The sequence below is a fragment of the Bombina bombina genome, chromosome 4, assembly GCF_027579735.1.
Source record: "Bombina bombina isolate aBomBom1 chromosome 4, aBomBom1.pri, whole genome shotgun sequence".
NCBI classification, from domain to species: Eukaryota; Metazoa; Chordata; class Amphibia; order Anura; family Bombinatoridae; genus Bombina; species Bombina bombina.
Window position 1 is genome coordinate 165,199,614 of NC_069502.1, and position 20,395 is coordinate 165,220,008.

A 20,395-nucleotide genomic window follows, 5' to 3' on the forward strand; every position below is an offset into this window, starting at 1 on the left:
GGAAGGAGCGAGCTTATGTGCACACTCATCTTATTTCCCTATTCATTTTAAGGAAGTTTACTATGAAATCTCATGAGAGTTAAAGGGACATAAAACCCAATTTTCTCTTGTAAGGTGTATCCAGTCCACGGATCATCCATTACTTGTGGGATATTCTCCTTCCCAACAGGAAGCTGCAAGAGGATCACCCACAGCAGAGCTGTCTATATAGCTCCTCCCCTAACTGCCACCTCCAGTCATTCTCTTGCAGCTCTCGACAAGGGAAGTAGCTAGAGAGATGTGGTGACTTAGTGTAGTTTATCTTCAATCAAAAGTTTGTTATTTTTAAATGGTACCGGAGTTGTACTGTTTTTATTTCAGGCAGAAATTAGAAGAAGTGTTTTGCCTGAGGTTTTTGATGATCTTAGCAGGTTGTAACTAAGATCCACTGCTGTTCTCACACATAACTGAAGTGTATGGGAAAACTTCAGCTGGGAGAACGGCCTGCAGAATCGACTGCCTTGAGGTATGTTCAGTATATTTTTTTCTAGAGAGATAATAAGTCTAGAAAATGCTGACAGTGCCTGATATATTTGAGGTAAGCCTGATTGCAGTGATTTAATAACGACTGGCATCATGCTTGCAGTAAAGGGTAATTTCTCCAACATAGGTGTGTCCGGTCCACGGCGTCATCCTTACTTGTGGGATATTCTCCTCCCCAACAGGAAATGGCAAAGAGCCCAGCAAAGCTGGTCACATGATCCCTCCTAGGCTCCGCCTACCCCAGTCATTCTCTTTGCCGTTGTACAGGCAACATCTCCACGGAGATGGCTTAGAGTTTTTTAGTGTTTAACTGTAGTTTTTATTATTCAATCAAGAGTTTGTTATTTTAAAATAGTGCTGGTATGTACTATTTACTCAGAAACAGAAAAGAGATGAAGATTTCTGTTTGTATGAGGAAAATGATTTTAGCACCGTAACTAAAATCCATGGCTGTTCCACACAGGACTGTTGAGAGCAATTAACTTCAGTTGGGGGAACAGTGTGCAGTCTCTTACTGCTTGAGGTATGACACATTCTAACAAGACGATGTAATGCTGGAAGCTGTCATTTTCCCTATGGGATCCGGTAAGCCATGTTTATTAAGATAGTAAATAAGGGCTTCACAAGGGCTTATTAAGACTGTAGACTTTTTCTGGGCTAAATCGATTCATTATTAACACATATTTAGCCTTGAGGAATCATTTATTCTGGGTATTTTGATATGATTATATCGGCAGGCACTGTTTTTGACACCTTATTCTTTAGGGGCTTTCCCTAATCATAGTCAGAGCCTCATTTTCGCGCCGGTATGGCGCACTTGTTTTTGAGGACAGCATGGCATGCAGCTGCATGTGTGTGGAGCTCTGATACACAGAAAAGTCTTTCTGAAGGCATCATTTGGTATCGTATTCCCCTTTGGGCTTGGTTGGGTCTCAGCAAAGCAGATTCCAGGGACTGTAAAGGGGTTAAATATAAAAACGGCTCCGGTTCCGTTATTTTAAGGGTTAAAGCTTCCAAATTTGGTGTGCAATACTTTTAAGGCTTTAAGACACTGTGGTGAAATTTTGGTGAATTTTGAACAATTCCTTCATACTTTTTCGCAATTGCAGTAATAAAGTGTGTTTAGTTTAAAATTTAAAGTGACAGTAACGGTTTTATTTTAAAACGTTTTTTGTGCTTTGTTATCAAGTTTATGCCTGTTTACAATGTCTGAACTACCAGATAGATTGTGTTCTGACTGTGGGGAAACCAAGGTTCCTTCTCATTTAACTATATGTATTTTATGTCATAAAAAAATTTAGTAAAAATGATGCCCAAGATGATTCCTCAAGTGAGGGGAGTAAGCATGGTACTGCATCATCCCCTCCTTCGTCTACACCAGTCTTGCCCATACAGGAGGCCCCTAGTACATCTAGTGCGCCAATACTCCTTTCTATGCAACATTTAACGGCTGTAATGGATAATTCTATCAAAAACATTTTAGCCAATATGACCACTTATCAGTGAAAGCGCGACTGCTCTGTTTTAGAAAATTCTGTAGAGCATGAGAACGCTGATGATATGGTTTCTGAAGGGCCCCTACACCAGTCTGAGGGGGCCAGGGAGGTTTTGTCTGAGGGAGAAATTTCAGATTCAGGAAACATTTCTCAATAAGCTGAACCTGATGTGATTACTTTTAAATTTAAGTTGGAACATCTCCGCGCTCTGCTTAAGGAGGTGTTATCCAATTTGGATGATTGTGATTATCTGGTCATTCCAGAACCACTATGTAAAATGGAAAAGTTCTTAGAGGCCCCGGGGCCCCCCGAAGCTTTTCCTATATCCAAGCGGGTGGCGTACATTGTTAGTAAAGAATGGGACAGGCCCGGTATACCTTTAGTACCTCCCCCCATATTTATAAAATTGTTTTCCTATAGTCGACCCCAGAAAGGACTGATGGCAGACAGTCCCCAAGGTCGAGGGGGCGGTTTCTACTCTACACAAGCGCGCCACTATACCCATAGAAGATAGTTGTGCTTTCCAAGATCCTATGGATAAAAAATTAGAAGGTCTGCTAAAGATGTTTGTTCAGCAAGGTTCCCTTCTACAACCAATTGCATGCATTGTCCCTGTCACTGCAGCCGCGTGTTTCTAGTTTGATGAGCTAGGAAAGGCGATTATTAGTAATTCTTCTTCTTATGAGGAGATTATGGACAGAATTCGTGCTCTTAAATTGGCTAATTCTTTCACCCTAGACGCCACCTTGCAATAGGCTAGGTTAGCGGCGAAAAAATTCTGGGTTTGCTATTGTGGCGCAGAGCGCTTTGGTTAAAATCTTGGGCAGCGGATGCGTCTTCCAAGAACAAATTGCTTGACATTCCTTTCAAGGGGAAAACACTCTTTGGCCCTGACTTGAAAGAGATTTTCTCTGATATCACTGGGGGCAAGGGCCACGCCCTTCCTCAGGATAGGTCTTTTCAAGACCAAAAATAAACCTAAGTTTCGTCCCTTTCGCAGAAACGGATCAGCCCCAAGGGCTATGTCCTTTAAGCAGGAAGGTAATACTTCTCAAGCCAATCCAGCCTGGAGACCTATGCAAGGCTGGAACAAAAGAGAGCAGGCCAGGAAACCTGCCACTGCTACCAAGACAGCATGAAATGCGGGCCCCCGATCCGGGACCGGATCTGGTGGGGGGCAGACTCTCTCTCTTCGCTCAGGCTGGGGCAAGAGATGTTCTGGATCCTTGGGCGCTAGAAATAGTCTCCCAAGGTTATTCTCTGGAGTTCAAGGGACTTCCTCCAAGGGGGAGGTTCCACAGGTCTCAGTTGTCTTCAGATCACATAAGAAGACAGGCATTCTTACATTGGGTAGAAGACCTGCTAAAAATGGGAGTGATTCATCCTGTTCCATTAGGAGAACAAGGGATGGGGTCCTACTCCAATCTGTTCATAGTTCCCAAAAAAGAGGGAACGTTCAGACCAATCTTAGATCTCAAGATCTTGAACAAGTTTCTCAAGGTTCCATCGTTCAAGATGGAAACCATTCGAACACTCCTTCCTTTCATCCAGGAAGGTCAATTCATGACCAAGGTGGATTTCAAGGATGCGTATCTACATATTCCTATCCACAAGGAACATCATCGGTTCCTAAGGTTTGAATTCCTGGACAAGCATTTCCAGTTCGTGGCGTTTTCTTTCGGATTAGCCACTGCTCCTAGGATTTTCTCATAGGTACTAGGGTCCCTTCTGGCGGTGCTAAGACCAAGGGGCATTGCTGTAGTACCTTACTTGGACGACATTCTGATTCTAGCGTCGTCCCTTCCTCAAGTAAAGGCTCACACGGACATTGTCCTGGCCTTTCTCAGATCTCACGGATGGAAAGTGAACGTGGAAAAGAGTTCTCTATCTCCGTCAACGAGGGTTCCCTTCTTGGGAACTATAATAGACTCCTTAGAAATGAGGATTTTTCTGACAGAAGCCAGAAAAACAAAACTTCTAGACTCTTGTCGGATACTTCATTCCGTTCCTCTTCCTTCCATAGCGCAGTGCATGGAAGTGATAGGTTTGATGGTTGCGGCAATGGACATAGTTCCTTTTGTGCGCATTCATCTAAGACCATTACAACTGTTCATGCTCAGTCAGTGGAATGGGGACTATTCAGACTTGTCTCCGAAGATACAAGTAAATCAGAGGACCAGAGACTCATTCCGTTGGTGGCTGTCCCTGGACAACCTGTCACAAGGGATGACCTTCCGCAGACCAGAGTGGGTCCTTGTCACGACCGACGCCAGTCTGATGGGCTGGGGCGCGGTCTGGGGATCCCTGAAAGCTCAGGGTCTTTGGTCTCGGGTAGAATCTCTTCTACCGATAAATATTCTGGAACTGAGAGCGATATTCAATGCTCTCAAAGCTTGGCCTCAGCTAGCGAGGGCCAAGTTCATACATCAACCATCAGGGGGGAACAAGGAGTTCCCTAGCGATGGAAGAAGTGACCAAAATCATTCTATGGGCGGAGTCTCACTCCTGCCACCTGTCTGCTATCCACATCCCAGGAGTGGAAAATTGGGAAGCGGATTTTCTGAGTCGTCAGACATTGCATCCGGGGGAGTGGGAACTCCATCCGGAAATCTTTGCCCAAGTCACTCAACCGTGGGGCATTCCAGACATGGATCTGATGGCCTCTCGTCAGAACTTCAGAGTTCCTTACTACGGGTACAGATCCAGGGATCCCAAGGCGGCTCTAGTGGATGCACTAGTAGCACCTTGGACCTTCAAACTAGCTTATGTGTTCCCGCCGTTTCCTCTCATCCCCAGGCTGGTAGCCAGGATCAATCAGGAGAGGGCGTCGGTGATTTTGATAGCTCCTGCGTGGCCACGCAGGACTTGGTATGCAGATCTGGTGAATATGTCATCGGCTCCACCATGGAAGCTACCTTTGAGACGAGACCTTCTTGTTCTAGGTCCGTTCGACCCACTCCAGCTGACTGCTTGGAGATTGAACGCTTGATCTTATCAAAGCGAGGGTTCTCAGATTCTGTTATTAATACTCTTGTTCAGGCCTGAAAGCCTGTAACCAGAAAAATTACCACATAATTTGGTATATCTGTTGGTGTGAATCTGCAGGATTCCCTTGGGACAAGGTTAAGATTCCTAAGAGTCTATCCTTCCTTCGAGAAGGATTGGAAAAAGGATTATCTGCAAGTTCCTTGATGGGACAGATTTCTGCCTTGTCTGTGTTACTTCACAAAAAGCTGGCAGCTGTGCCAGATGTTCTAGCCTTTGTTCAGGCTCTGGTTAGAATCAAGCCTGTTTACAAAATTTTGACTCCTCCTTGGAGTCTCAACCTAGTTCTTTAAGTTCTTTAGGGGGTTCCGTTTGAACCCTTACATTCCGTTGATATTAAGTTATTATCTTGGAAAGTTTTGTTTTTGGTTGCAATTTCTTCTGCTAGAAGAGTTTCAGAATTATCTGCTCTGCAGTGTTCTTCTCCTTATCTGGTGTTCCATGCAGATAAGGTGGTTTTGCGTACTAAACCTGGTTTTCTTCCAAAAGTTGTTTCTAACAAAAACATTAACCAGGAGATAGTTGTGCCTTCTTTGTGTCCTAATCCAGTTTCAAAGAAGGAACGTTTGTTGCACAACTTGGATGTAGTTCGTGCTCTCAAATTTTACTTAGCAGCTACTAAGGTTTTCAGACAAACTTTGTCTTTGTTTGTTGTTTATTCTGGTAAACGGAGAGGTCAAAAAGCAACTTCTACCTCTCTCTCCTTCTGGATTAAAAGCATTATCCGATTGGCTTATGAGACTGCCGGACGGCAGCCTCCTGAAAGAATCACAGCTCACTCCACTAGGGCTGTGGCTTCCACATGGGCCTTCGAGAACGAGGCTTCTGTTGATCAGATATGTAAGGCAGTGATTTGGTCTTCACTGCACACTTTTTCTAAATTTTACAAATTTGATACTTTTGCTTCTTCTGAGGCTATTTTTGGGAGAAAGGTTTTGCAAGCCGTGGTGCCTTCCATTTAGGTGACCTGATTTGCTCCCTCCCTTCATCCGTGTCCTAAAGCTTTGGTATTGGTTCCCACAAGTAAGGATGACGCCGTGGACCGGACACACCTATGTTGGAGAAAACAGAATTTATGTTTACCTGATAAATTACTTTCTCCAACGGTGTGTCCGGTCCACGGCCCGCCCTGGTTTTTTTAATCAGGTCTGATAATTTATTTTCTTTAACTACAGTCACCACGGTAACATATGGTTTCTCCTATGCAAATATTCCTCCTTAACGTCGGTCGAATGACTGGGGTAGGCGGAGCCTAGGAGGGATCATGTGACCAGCTTTGCTGGGCTCTTTGCCATTTCCTGTTGGGGAGGAGAATATCCCACAAGTAAGGATGACGCCGTGGACCGGACACACCGTTGGAGAAAGTAATTTATCAGGTAAACATAAATTCTGTTTTTCATGTTAATTGCTCTTATGGCTTAGTATGTGAAACGTTTATATGAGTTATAAGGAACGTTTTTTACTAAGGGTGATAAATCTTTCTTTGGGGCCTAGTTTTTCCACATGGCTGTTATTTGACTCCTAGGAGTAGTTTTTTAGGCCCTCTGACTTTCAGTGCATGGTGGGAGGGGCCTATTTTCGCGCTCTAATTGCGCAGTAACTTTTAAACTCTGAGACATCCAGCTTCCCTGAAGGAGTCCCCTGACATATTGGACCTCTGTAAAGGGTTTTTGTGCTTACAAAAGTCGTTTTATGGGAAGGTAGGAGCCACAGTAGAGCTGTGGCAGTTTGCCTGTGACTGTTATAATGGTTTTACCGTTTTTTGGCTTTGTTTTTGAGGGGTTAATCGTCCTTTTGCAAGTGGGTGCAATGCTATTTTACCCTAGGATATATACTGTTAAAATATCATAGAGTTAAAGTGATGGTAAACTCTCCCCTTCTCAAAATCAGATCTGGAATGTAAGCGCTATTTTAGATGGAGTTAAATTCATTAGCTGTAATGAAGATGCAGTATAACATGCTTTTTAATATAGATATGAAATTCAAATACTGCATGCTCCTCCGCCCACTTCAAAAGTAAAATTTTCTGTGAGCTAACAGATTGAATTGTTGTCCAATCAGCACTCTCCCCATATGGCACTTTTGTTGTAGCTAGAGCATTGATTGGAGAGTAATTCAATCATTTAGCTGACAGGAAAATTGACTTTTGAAGTAGGTGGTGTAACGTGGGGTATTTGAATTTCATATCTATATTAATAACTAAGTTATAGCGCATCTTCATTGCACATGATGAATAAAACTCCATCTAAAATAGCGCTTACATTCCAGATCTGATTTTAAAAAGGGGAGAGTTTACCATCACTTTAACTGCTTTTCTTTCATGTAATTAGCAAGAGTCCATGAGCTAGTGACGTATGGGATATACATTCCTACCAGGAGGGGCAAAGTTTCCCAAACCTTAAAATGCCTATAAATACACCCCTCACCACACCCACAATTCAGTTTTACAAACTTTGCCTCCTATGGAGGTGGTGAAGTAAGTTTGTGCTAGATTCTACGTTGATATGCGCTCCGCAGCAGGTTGGAGCCCGGTTTTCCTCTCAGCGTGCAGTGAATGTCAGAGGGATGTGAGGAGAGTATTGCCTATTTTGAATGCAGTGATCTCCTTCTACGGGGTCTATTTCATAGGTTCTCTGTTATCGGTCGTAGAGATTCATCTGTTACCTCCCTTTTCAGATCGACGATATACTCTTATTTATATACCATTACCTCTGCTGATTCTCGTTTCAGTACTGGTTTGGCTTTCTACAAACATGTAGATGAGTGTCCTGGGGTAAGTAAGTCTTATTTTCTGTGACACTCTAAGCTATGGTTGGGCACTTTGTTTATAAAGTTCTAAATATATGTATTCAAACATTTATGTGCCTTGACTCAGGATGTTCAACATTCCTTATTTTCAGACAGTCAGTTTCATATTTGGGATAATGCACTTGAATCAATTATTTTTCTTACCTTAAAAATTTGACTTTTTTTCCCTGTGGGCTGTTAGGCTCGCGGGGGCTGAAAATGCTTCATTTTATTGCGTCATTCTTGGCGCAGACTTTTTTGGCACAAAAAATCTTTTCTGTTTCCGGCGTCATACGTGTCGCCGGAAGTTGCGTCATTTTTTGACGTTATTTTGCGCCAAAGATGTCGGCGTTCCGGATGTGGCGTCATTTTTGGCGCCAAAAAGCATTTAGGCGACAAAGAATGTGGGCGTCTTATTTGGCGCTAAAAAATATGGGCGTCGCTTTTGTCTCCACATTATTTAAGTCTCATTTTTCTTTGCTTCTGGTTGCTAGAAGCTTGTTCATTGGCATTTTTTCCCATTCCTGAAACTGTCATTTAAGGAATTTGATCAATTTTGCTTTATATGTTGTTTTTTCTCTTACATATTGCAAGATGTCTCACGTTGCATCTGAGTCAGAAGATACTTCAGGAAAATCGCTGTCTGGTGCTGGAACTACCAAAGCTAAGTGTATCTGCTGTAAACTTTTGGTAGCTATTCCTCCAGCTGTTGTTTGTATTAATTGTCATGACAAACTTGTTAATGCAGATAATATTTCCTTTAGTAATGTACCATTACCTGTTGCAGTTCCATCAACATCTAATGTTCAGAATGTTCCTGATAACATAAGAGATTTTGTTTCTGAATCCATCAAGAAGGCTATGTCTGTTATTCCTCCTTCTAGTAAACATAAAAAATCTTTTAAAACTTCTCTTTATACAGATGAATTTTTAAATGAACATCATCATTCTGATTCTGATGACTCTTCTGGTTCAGAGGATTCTGTTTCAGAGATTGATGCTGATAAATCTTCATATTTATTTAAAATGGAATTTATTCGTTCTTTACTTAAAGAAGTACTAATTGCTTTAGAAATTGAGGATTCTGGTCCTCTTGATACTAATTCTAAACGTTTAGATAAGGTCTTTAAATCTCCTGTGGTTATTCCAGAAGTTTTTCCTGTTCCTAGTGCTATTTCTGAAGTAATTTCCAGAGAATGGGATAAATTGGGTAATTCATTTACTCCTTCTAAACGTTTTAAGCAATTATATCCTGTGCCGTCTGACAGATTAGAATTTTGGGACAAAATCCCTAGAGTTGATGGGGCTATTTCTACCCTTGCTAAACGTACTACTATTCCTACGTCAGATGGTACTTCGTTTAAGGATCCTTTAGATAGGAAAATTGAATCCTTTCTAAGAAAAGCTTATCTGTGTTCAGGTAATCTTCTTAGACCTGCTATATCATTGGCTGATGTTGCTGCAGCTTCAACTTTTTGGTTGGAAACTTTAGCGCAACAAGTAACAGATCATGATTCTCATAATATTATTCTTCTTCTTCAACATGCTAATAATTTTATCTGTGATGCCATTTTTGATATTATCAGAGTTGATGTCAGGTTTATGTCTCTAGCTATTTTAGCTAGAAGAGCTTTATGGCTTAAAACTTGGAATGCTGATATGGCTTCTAAATCAACTCTACTTTCCATTTCTTTCCAGGGTAACAAATTATTTGGTTCTCAGTTGGATTCTATTATCTCAACTGTTACTGGTGGGAAAGGAACTTTTTTACCACAGGATAAAAAATCTAAGGGTAAAAACAGGGCTAATAATCGTTTTCGTTCCTTTCGTTTCAACAAAGAACAAAAGCCTGATCCTTCATCCTCAGGAGCAGTTTCAGTTTGGAAACCATCTCCAGTCTGGAATAAATCCAAGCCTTCTAGAAAAGCAAAGCCAGCTTCTAAGTCCACATGAAGGTGCGGCCCTCATTCCAGCTCAGCTGGTAGGGGGCAGGTTACGTTTTTTCAAAGAAATTTGGATCAATTCTGTTCACAATCTTTGGATTCAGAACATTGTTTCAGAAGGGTACAGAATTGGTTTCAAGATGAGACCTCCTGCAAAGAGATTTTTTCTTTCCCGTGTCCCAGTAAATCCAGTGAAAGCTCAAGCATTTCTGAATTGTGTTTCAGATCTAGAGTTGGCTGGAGTAATTATGCCAGTTCCAGTTCTGGAACAGGGGATGGGGTTTTATTCAAATCTCTTCATTGTACCAAAGAAGGAGAATTCCTTCAGACCAGTTCTGGATCTAAAAATATTGAATCGTTATGTAAGAATACCAACGTTCAAAATGGTAACTGTAAGGACTATCTTGCCTTTTGTTCAGCAAGGGCATTATATGTCCACAATAGATTTACAGGATGCATATCTGCATATTCCGATTCATCCAGATCATTATCAGTTCCTGAGATTCTCTTTTCTGGACAAGCATTACCAGTTTGTGGCTCTGCCGTTTGGCCTAGCTACAGCTCCAAGAATTTTTACAAAGGTTCTCGGTGCCCTTCTGTCTGTAATCAGAGAATAGGGTATTGTGGTATTTCCTTATTTGGACGATATCTTGGTACTTGCTCAGTCTTTACATTTAGCAGAATCTCATACGAATCGACTTGTGTTGTTTCTTCAAGATCATGGTTGGAGGATCAATTCACTAAAAAGTTCATTGATTCCTCAGACAAGGGTAACCTTTCTGGGTTTCCAGATAGATTCAGTGTCCATCACTCTGTCTTTGACAGACAAGAGACGTCTAAAATTGATTTCAGCTTGTCGAAACCTTCAGTCACAATCATTCCCTTCGGTAGCCTTATGCATGGAAATTCTAGGTCTTATGACTGCTGCATCGGACGCGATCCCCTTTGCTCGTTTTCACATGTGACCTCTTCAGCTCTGTATGCTGAATCAATGGTGCAGGGATTACACAAAGATATCTCAATTAATATCTTTAAAACCGATTGTACGACACTCTCTAACGTGGTGGACAGATCACCATCGTTTAATTCAGGGGGCTTCTTTTGTGCTTCCGACCTGGACTGTAATTTCAACAGATGCAAGTCTCACAGGTTGGGGAGCTGTGTGGGGATCTCTGACGGCACAAGGAGTTTGGGAATCTCAGGAGGTGAGATTACCGATCAATATTTTGGAACTCCGTGCAATTTTCAGAGCTCTTCAGTCTTGGCCTCTTCTGAAGAGAGAATCGTTCATTTGTTTTCAGACAGACAATGTCACAACTGTGGCATACATCAATCATCAAGGAGGGACTCACAGTCCTCTGGCTATGAAAGAAGTATTTCGAAATCTGGTTTGGGCGGAATCCAGCTCCTGTCTAATCTCTGCGGTTCATATCCCAGGTATAGACAATTGGGAAGCGGATTATCTCAGTCGCCAAACGTTGCATCCGGGCGAATGGTCTCTTCACCCAGAGGTGTTTCTTCAGATAGTTCAAATGTGGGAGCTTCCAGAAATAGATCTGATGGCGTCTCATCTAAACAAGAAACTTCCCAGGTATCTGTCCAGATCCCGGGATCCTCAGGCGGAAGCAGTGGATGCATTATCACTTCCTTGGAAGTATCATCCTGCCTATATCTTTCCGCCTCTAGTTCTTCTTCCAAGAGTAATCTCCAAGATTCTGAAGGAATGCTCGTTTGTTCTGCTGATAGTTCCGGCATGGCCTCACAGGTTTTGGTATGAGGATCTTGTCCGGATGGCCTCTTGCCATCCGTGGACTCTTCCGCTAAGACCAGACCTTCTGTCGCAAGGTCCTTTTCTCCATCAGGATCTCAAATCCTTAAATTTAAGGTATGGAGATTGAACGCTTGATTCTTGGTCAAAGAGGTTTCGCTGACTCTGTGATTACTACTATGTTACAGGCTCGTAAATCTGTATCCAGAGAGATATATTATAGAGTCTGGAAGACTTGTATTTCTTGGTGTCTTTCTCATAATTTTTCTTGGCATTCTTTTAGAATTCCGAGAATTTTACAGTTTCTTCAGGATGGTTTAGATAAAGGTTTATCCGCAAGTTCTTTGAAAGGACAAATCTCTGCTCTTTCTGTTCTTTTTCACAGAAAGATTGCTAATCTTCCTGATATTCATTGTTTTGTACAAGCTTTGGTTCGTATAAAACCTGTCATTAAGTCAATTTCTCCTCCTTGGAGTTTGAATTTGGTTCTGGGGGCTCTTCAAGCTCCTCCGTTTGAACCTATGCATTCATTGGACATTAAATTACTTTCTTGGAAAGTTTTGTTCCTTTTGGCGATCTCTTCTGCCAGAAGAGTCTCTGAATTATCTGCTCTTTCTTGTGAGTCTCCTTTTCTGATTTTTCATCAGGATAAGGCGGTGTTGCGAACTTCTTTTGAATTTTTACCTAAAGTTGTGAATTCCAACAACATTAGTAGAGAAATTGTGGTTCCTTCATTATGTCCTAATCCTAAGAATTCTAAGGAGAAATCGTTGCATTCTTTGGATGTTGTTAGAGCTTTGAAATATTATGTTGAAGCTACTAAGTCTTTTCGTAAGACTTCTAGTCTATTTGTTATCTTTTCCGGTTCTAGAAAAGGCCAGAAAGCTTCTGCCATTTCTTTGGCATCTTGGTTGAAATCTTTAATTCATCATGCCTATGTCGAGTCGGGTAAAACTCCGCCTCAAAGGATTACAGCTCATTCTACTAGGTCAGTTTCTACTTCCTGGGCGTTTAGGAATGAAGCTTCGGTTGATCAGATTTGCAAAGCAGCAACTTGGTCCTCTTTGCATACTTTTACTAAATTCTACCATTTTTATGTATTTTCTTCTTCTGAAGCAGTTTTTGGTAGAAAAGTACTTCAGGCAGCGGTTTCAGTTTGAATCTTCTGTTTATGTTTTTCATTAAATTTTATTTTGGGTGTGGATTATTTTCAGCAGGAATTGGCTGTCTTTATTTTATCCCTCCCTCTCTAGTGACTCTTGCGTGGAAAGATCCACATCTTGGGTAGTCATTATCCCATACGTCACTAGCTCATGGACTCTTGCTAATTACATGAAAGAAAACATAATTTAGGTAAGAACTTACCTGATAAATTAATTTCTTTCATATTAGCAAGAGTCCATGAGGCCCGCCCTTTTTTGTGGTGGTTATGATTTTTTTGTATAAAGCACAATTATTCCAATTCCTTATTTTATATGCTTTCGCACTTTTTTTCTTATCACCCCACTTCTTGGCTATTCGTTAAACTGAATTGTGGGTGTGGTGAGGGGTGTATTTATAGGCATTTTGAGGTTTGGGAAACTTTGCCCCTCCTGGTAGGAATGTATATCCCATACGTCACTAGCTCATGGACTCTTGCTAATATGAAAGAAATGAATTTATCAGGTAAGTTCTTACATAAATTATGTTTTTTCACTGTTTTGCAGTTTTTGTGTTTTTGTTTTCACTGTTTTGCAGTTTTTGTGTTTGTTTTTTTCTCTTAAAGGCACAGTACCCTTTTTTATATTCTGCTTTTTCACATTAATTAAAGTGTTAAACATGTCTGACATAGAGGAAACTCCTTGTTCATTATGTTTAGAAGCCATTGTGGAACCCCCTCTTAAAATGTGTACCAAATGCACTGATCTTACTATAAGTTATAAAGATCATGTTCTGGCTTTAAAAGATTTATCACCAGAGGAAACTGACAAGGGGGAAGTTATGCCGACTAACTCTCCCCACGTGTCAGAACCTATGACTCCCGCTCAAGGGACGCCTGCTCAGGAGGCGCCAAGTACATCTAGCGCGCCCATAGCGTTTACCTTACAAGACATGGCAGCAGTTATGGATCATACCCTTACAGTGGTATTGTCCAAACTACCAGGGTTACAAGGAAAGCGAGACAGCTCTGGGGCTAGGAGAAATACAGAGCACTCTGATGCTTTAGTAGCTATGTCTGATATCCCCTCACAATATGCAGAAGCTGAGGAAGGAGAGCTTCTATCTGTGGGTGATTTTTCTGACTCAGGGAAGATGCTTCAACCTGATTCTGATATGTCTACATTTAAATTTAAGCTTGAACACCTCCGCGTGTTGCTCAGGGAGGTTTTAGCTACTCTGGATGACTGTGACACCATTATAGTGCCAGAGAAATTGTGTAGATTGGATAAATACTATGCAGTGCCTGTTTACACTGATGTTTTTCCAATACCTAAGAGGTTTTCAGAAATTATTACTAAGGAATGGGATAGACCAGGTGTACCGTTCTCTCCCCCTCCTGTTTTTAAGAAGATGCTTCCCATAGATGCCGCTACACGGGACTTATGGCAAACGGTCCCGAAGGTGGAGGGAGCAGTCTCTACCCTAGCTAAGCGTACAACTATCCCCGTCGAGGACAGTTGTGCTTTCCTAGATCCAATGGATAAAACGTTAGAGGGTTACATTAAAAAAATGTTTATTCAACAGGGTTTTATTCTCCAGCCTCTTGCATGCATTGCCCCTGTCACTGCTGCTGCGGCCTTCTGGTTTGAGTCTCTAGAAGAGGCTCTACAGGTAGAAACACCATTGGATTATATACTTGACAAGCTTAAAGCTCTTCAGCTAGCCAATTCATTTGTTTCTGACGCCGTTGTTCATTTAACCAAACTAACTGCTAAGAACTGAGGTTTTGCTATACAGGCGCGTAGGGCGCTATGGCTTAAATCCTGGTCAGCTGACGTTACTTCAAAGTCTAAGCTTCTCAACATTCCCTTCAAGGGGCAGACCCTATTCGGGCCTGGACTGAAGGAGATCATTTCTGATATTACTGGAGGAAAAGGTCATGCCCTTCCTCAGGATAGGTCCAACAAATTAAGGACCAAACAAACTAATTTTCGTGCCTTTCGAAACTTCAAGACTGGCGCGGCATCAACTTCCTCTAATACAAAACAAGAGGGAAATTTTGCCCAGTCCAAGCCGATCTGGAGACCTAACCAGGCTTGGAACAAAGGAAAGCAGGCCAAGAAGCCTGCTGCTGCCTTTAAGACAGCATGAAAGATCAGCCCCCGATCCGGTAACGGATCTAGTAGGGGGCATACTTTCTCTCTTCGCCCAGGCTTGGGCAAGAGATGTCCAGGATCCCTGGGCGTTGGAAATTGTGTCCCAGGGATATCTTCTGGACTTCAAAGCTTCTTCCCCAAAAGGAAGATTTCACCTCTCACAATTATCTGCAAACCAGATAAAGAGAGAGGCATTCTTACATTGTGTTCAAGACCTCCTAGTTATTGGAGTGATCCACCCAGTTCCAAAGGAGGAACAGGGGCAAGGCTTCTATTCAAATCTATTTGTAGTTCCCAAGAAAGAGGGAACCTTCAGACCAATCTTAGATCTCAAGATCCTAAAAAAATTTCTCAGGGTCCAATCCTTCAAGATGGAGACTAATCGAACCATCCTACCTATGATCCAGGAGGGTCAATATATGACTACCGTGGACTTAAAGGATGCTTATCTTCACATTCCGATACACACAGATCATCATCGGTTTCTCAGGTTCGCCTTCCTAGACAGGCATTACCAGTTTGTGGCTCTTCCCTTTGGGTTAGCTACGGCACCAAGAATCTTTACGAAGGTTCTGGAGTCACTTCTGGCGGTCCTAAGGCTGCGGGGTATAGCAGTAGCCCCTTACTTAGACGACATTCTGATACAGGCGTCGAATTTTCAAATTGCCAAGTCCCATACGGACATTGCTCTGGCATTCCTGAGGTCTCATGGGTGGAAAATGAACATAGAAAATAGTTCTCTATCCCCTCTCACAAGAGTTTCCTTCCTGGGAACTCTGATAGATTCTGTAAAAATGAAGATTTACCTGACAGAGGCCAGGTTGTCAAAACTTCTAAGTTCCTGCCGTGTTCTTTATTCTACTTCTCGCCCTTCAGTGGCTCAGTGTATGGAAGTAATCTGCTTAATGGTAGCGGCAATGGACATAGTACCGTTTGCCCGCCTACATCTCAGACCACTGCAACTATGCATGCTCAGTCAGTGGAATGAGAATTACACAGATTTGTCCCCTCTACTAAATCTGGATCAAGAGACCAGGGATTCTCTTCTCTGGTGGCTATCTCGGGTCCATCTGTCCAAAGGTATGACCTTCCGCAGGCCAGATTGGACAATAGTAACAACAGATGCCAGCCTTCTGGGCTGGGGTGCAGTCTGGAACTCCCTGAAGGCTCAGGGCTCGTGGACTCAGGAGGAGGCCCTCTTTCCGATAAACATTCTGGAACTAAGAGCGATATTCAATGCTCTTCAGGTTTGGCCTCAGCTTGCTGTGGTCAGGTTCATCAGATTTCAGTCGGACAACATCACGACTGTAGCTTACATCAACCATCAAGGGGGAACAAGGAGTTCCCTAGCAATGTTGGAGGTTTCAAAGATAATTCTATGGGCAGAGGTTCACTCTTGCCATCTAACAGCTATTCATATCCCAGGAGTAGAGAACTGGGAGGCGGATTTTCTAATTCAACAGACTTTTCATCCGGGGGAGTGGGAACTCCATCCGGAGGTATTTGCATAGTTGATTCAACTTTGGGGCAAACCAGAACTGGATCTCATGGCGTCTCGTCAGAACGCCAAGCTTCCTTGTTACGGATCCAGGTCCAGGGATCCCAAGGCAGCACTGATAGATGCTCTAGCAGTGCCTTGGTCCTTCAACCTGGCTTATGTGTTTCCACCGTTTCCTCTGATCCCTCGTCTGATTGCCAAGTTCAAGCAGGAGAGAGCTTTGGTGATTTTGATAGCACCTGCGTGGCCACGCAGGACTTGGTATGCAGATCTGGTGGACATGTCATCCTTTTCACCATGGACTCTGCCGCTGAGACAGGACCTTCTACTTCAGGGTCCTTTCAACCATCCAAATCTAATTTCTCTGCGTCTGACTGCTTGGAGATTGAACGCTTGATTTTATCAAAGCGTGGTTTCTCTGAGTCGGTCATTGATACCTTAATACAGGCGCGAAAGCCTGTCACCAGGAAAATCTATCATAAGATATGGTGTAAATATCTTCATTGGTGTGAATCCAAGGCTTACTCATGGAGTAAAGTCAGGATTCCTTGGATATTATCCTTTCTCCAAGAAGGATTGGAGAAGGGTTTGTCAGCTAGTTCCTTAAAGGGACAGATTTCTGCTCTGTCTATTCTTTTGCACAAACATCGGGCTGAGGTTCCAGATGTTTAGGCGTTTTGTCAGGCTCTGGTTAGAATCAAGCCTGTGTTTAAACCTGTTGCTCCGCCATGGAGTTTAAATTTAATTCTTAAAGTTCTTCAAGGGGTTCCGTTTGAACCTTTGCATTCCATAGATATTAAGCTCTTATCTTGGAAAGTTCTGTTTTTAGTAGCTATCTCCTCGGCTCGAAGAGTTTCTGAGTTATCTGCTTTACAATGTGATTCCCCTTATCTAATTTTCCATGCAGATAAGGTAGTGTTACGTACCAAACCTGGTTTTCTGCCTAAGGTGGTATCTAATAAAAATATCAATCAGGAGATTGTTGTTCTGTCACTGTGTCCTAATCCTTCTTCAAAGAAGGAACGTCTATTACACAATCTTGACGTGGTTCGCGCTCTAAAGTTTTATTTACAAGCTACTAAAGATTTTCGTCAAACATCTGCATTGTTTGTTGTCTACTCTGGACAGAGGAGAGGCCAAAAGGCTTCGGCAACTTCTCTTTCTTTTTGGCTAAGAAGTATAATCCGCTTAGCTTATGAGACTGCTGGCCAGCAGCCTCCTGAAAGAATTACAGCTCATTCTACTAGAGCGGTAGCTTCCACATGGGCTTTTAAGAATGAGGCTTCTGTTGAACAGATTTGTAAGGCGGCGACTTGGTCTTCGCTTCATACTTTTTCTAAATTCTACAAATTTGATACTTTTGCTTCTTCGGAGGCTATTTTTGGGAGAAAGGTCTTACAGGCAGTGGTGCCTTCCGTTTAAGCGCCTGCCTTGTCCCTCCCTTCATCCGTGTCCTATAGGTTTGGTATTGGTATCCCACAAGTAATGGATGATCCGTGGACTGGATACACCTTACAAGAGAAAACAAAATGTATGCTTACCTGATAAATTAATTTCTCTTGTGATGTATCCAGTCCACGGCCCGCCCTGTCATTTTAAGGCAGGTGTTTTTTATTTTTAAATTACAGTCACCACTGCACCCTATAGTTTCTCCTTTCTCTTGCTTGTCTTCGGTCGAATGACTGGAGGTGGCAGTTAGGGGAGGAGCTATATAGACAGCTCTGCTGTGGGTGATCCTCTTGCAGCTTCCTGTTGGGAAGGAGAATATCCCACAAGTAATGGATGATCCGTGGACTGGATACACCACAAGAGAAATAAATTTATCAGGTAAGCATACATTTTTTTTTATTTCATGATTTAGATAGAACATCAAATTTTAAACAACCTTTTAATTTACTTCTATTATCATATTTTCTTAGTTTTCTTGTTTTCCTTATTTGAAAAGCAGAAATGTAAGCTCAAGAGTGTGCACGTGTCTGCAGCACTATATAGCAGCAGTTTTGCAACAATGTTATACATTAGCAGGAGCACTAGATGGCAGCACTATTTCCTGTCATGTAGGGCTTCAGGCATGTGCACGCTATCTACCTAGGTATCTCTTCAACAAAGAATAACATGAGAATGAAATAAATTTGATAATAGAAGTAAATTGGAAACTTTTTAAAAATTGGATTCTCTATCTGAATCATGAAATACATTTTTTGGTTTTAATGTCCCTTTAAGTGAAATCTCATGAGATCACAGTAAAAGAGTTCATTACCTCAGCACTGCTGATGCTAATTGGTTGCAGTTAATTTCTTCATTTTTATTTTTTACCTGTAGCTAAACAGCAGCTGAAGTATAACTTTTTACACAGAACTTACTCTGCTGAGCTGAGGAAGTTGTGAGGTAAAATATCTTCCTTTTTTACATAGAGATGCTCAGGTGATATTTTCCTGTCAGCTTTTTACAGTTATACTGCATCAGTTTCAAGTGATTTAGCATATGAGTATTATGTCCCTTTAATAGAAATCATTACAGTATGTATGTATTCACTATTTTTTAAAGGATTTTTAAATTTGACTTAATTTGTGCAGTGTCCATTACTTCCTGCCACAGAAGAGGCAGAATGAAATTTAGTGATACGAAACCCCAAAATTTTCTTTTGTCATTAAGACAGAACATACAGTTTAAAAAAAAGTTTCCAATTTACTTCTACAATCAAATTTTCTTAGTACCCATGGTATTTTTTGTTGAAGAGATACCTAGGTAGGTGTCTGAAGCACTACATGGCAGGAAATAATGCTGCAATCAAGTGCTCTTGCAAATGGATAGCATTCTGGCAAAACTGCTGCCATATAGTGCTCCAGACATGTGCACACTCTTAAACTTACTTCTCTGCTTATCAACAAAAGATACCAAGAGAACAAATAAAATCTGATAATTTAATTAAATTTGAAAGTTGTTGAAAATTGCATGAAAGAACAATCTGGAGTTTCATGTCCCTTTAAGCCCTTGCGCCTATTGGACGTAGTTACTGCGTCACACAGTACTTTGCCCAGTGTACTGTGTTGATGTAGTACCTACAACCAACACTGTAGTGCATGCTGCGGTTCACACTGTCAGCTTAGACAGCTTTGATTGCAGCTGGGGGCAGAAGGTATCTGCACGGATCGTGCTCCCTTACCATATGAAACTAAATCGCCGGATTGTTACAGAGAGGGACACTGTGTTTGTCACTCTCTGTAACGGTTCTCGTTGGTGCCAAGTGGGAACGGTGTGAGGGAAGGAGGGGGGGGGTTGGTGCGGGGTTCCCTACACTATGGCAAAAGCATTTTAGGCACAGGAGAGTGAGGGGTGTGGCCCTACACTATGGAACAATATAGGCTATGGTCCCTATAGTAATCGCTTGGTGGGGAGGGTGAGGGGGGCCCTACACTGCATTAAAAATAAAATAAATACTTGCTGCCAGTAACATATATGGTGGAGAGGAGTGGGAGGGATAGAGAGGTGCTTGGAGGGGTATCAGTGAGTTAGGAGGCCGAGGAGGGATTGACAGTACAGAAATGATATATATATATATAACTCTAAACTGCATACTGTTGGTGACCAGTGGAGGGGAGGGAAGAGAAGTGTTTGGGAGAGATCATGGGTGGAAGATGCCAGATGTAAGAGTAATCCCTACACTAGAGCAAACATTAACCCAAAAAGCTAACTGATTAACCCCTTCACTGCTGGGAACTTCAGAATTGTGGTGCTCAGCTGCAATTAGTGGCCTTCTAAATGGCAAAGCCATGCATGTCTGCTGTTTCTGAACAAAGGGCATCCTAGAGAAGCTTTTACAGCCATTTGTCTTATGGCTGCAGTAGTTGTGTGTACATTTCAGTGAGAAACTCACAGTATGCGAAAAAGTAGATTTTTGTTTATATTATTGTATTTTATGGGGGCATGAAATATACCAAAATTTGCCTAGATATATACCATGGGTTGTCTACTTTACTTTAAAAAAAAAACCTATATAGATTTCATAGGTAAATTTTTTAAAAAAAGGCTTTATTTCT

General features: G+C 41.9%; 1 protein-coding gene across 3 annotated transcripts in view; it reads left to right on the forward strand.

The window, feature by feature from the left end:
- The window catches only part of ROCK2 (Rho associated coiled-coil containing protein kinase 2), a 653,542-nt gene that overhangs the window by 443,671 nt on the left and 189,476 nt on the right, over window positions 1-20,395 (forward strand). The window lies entirely within an intron of this gene.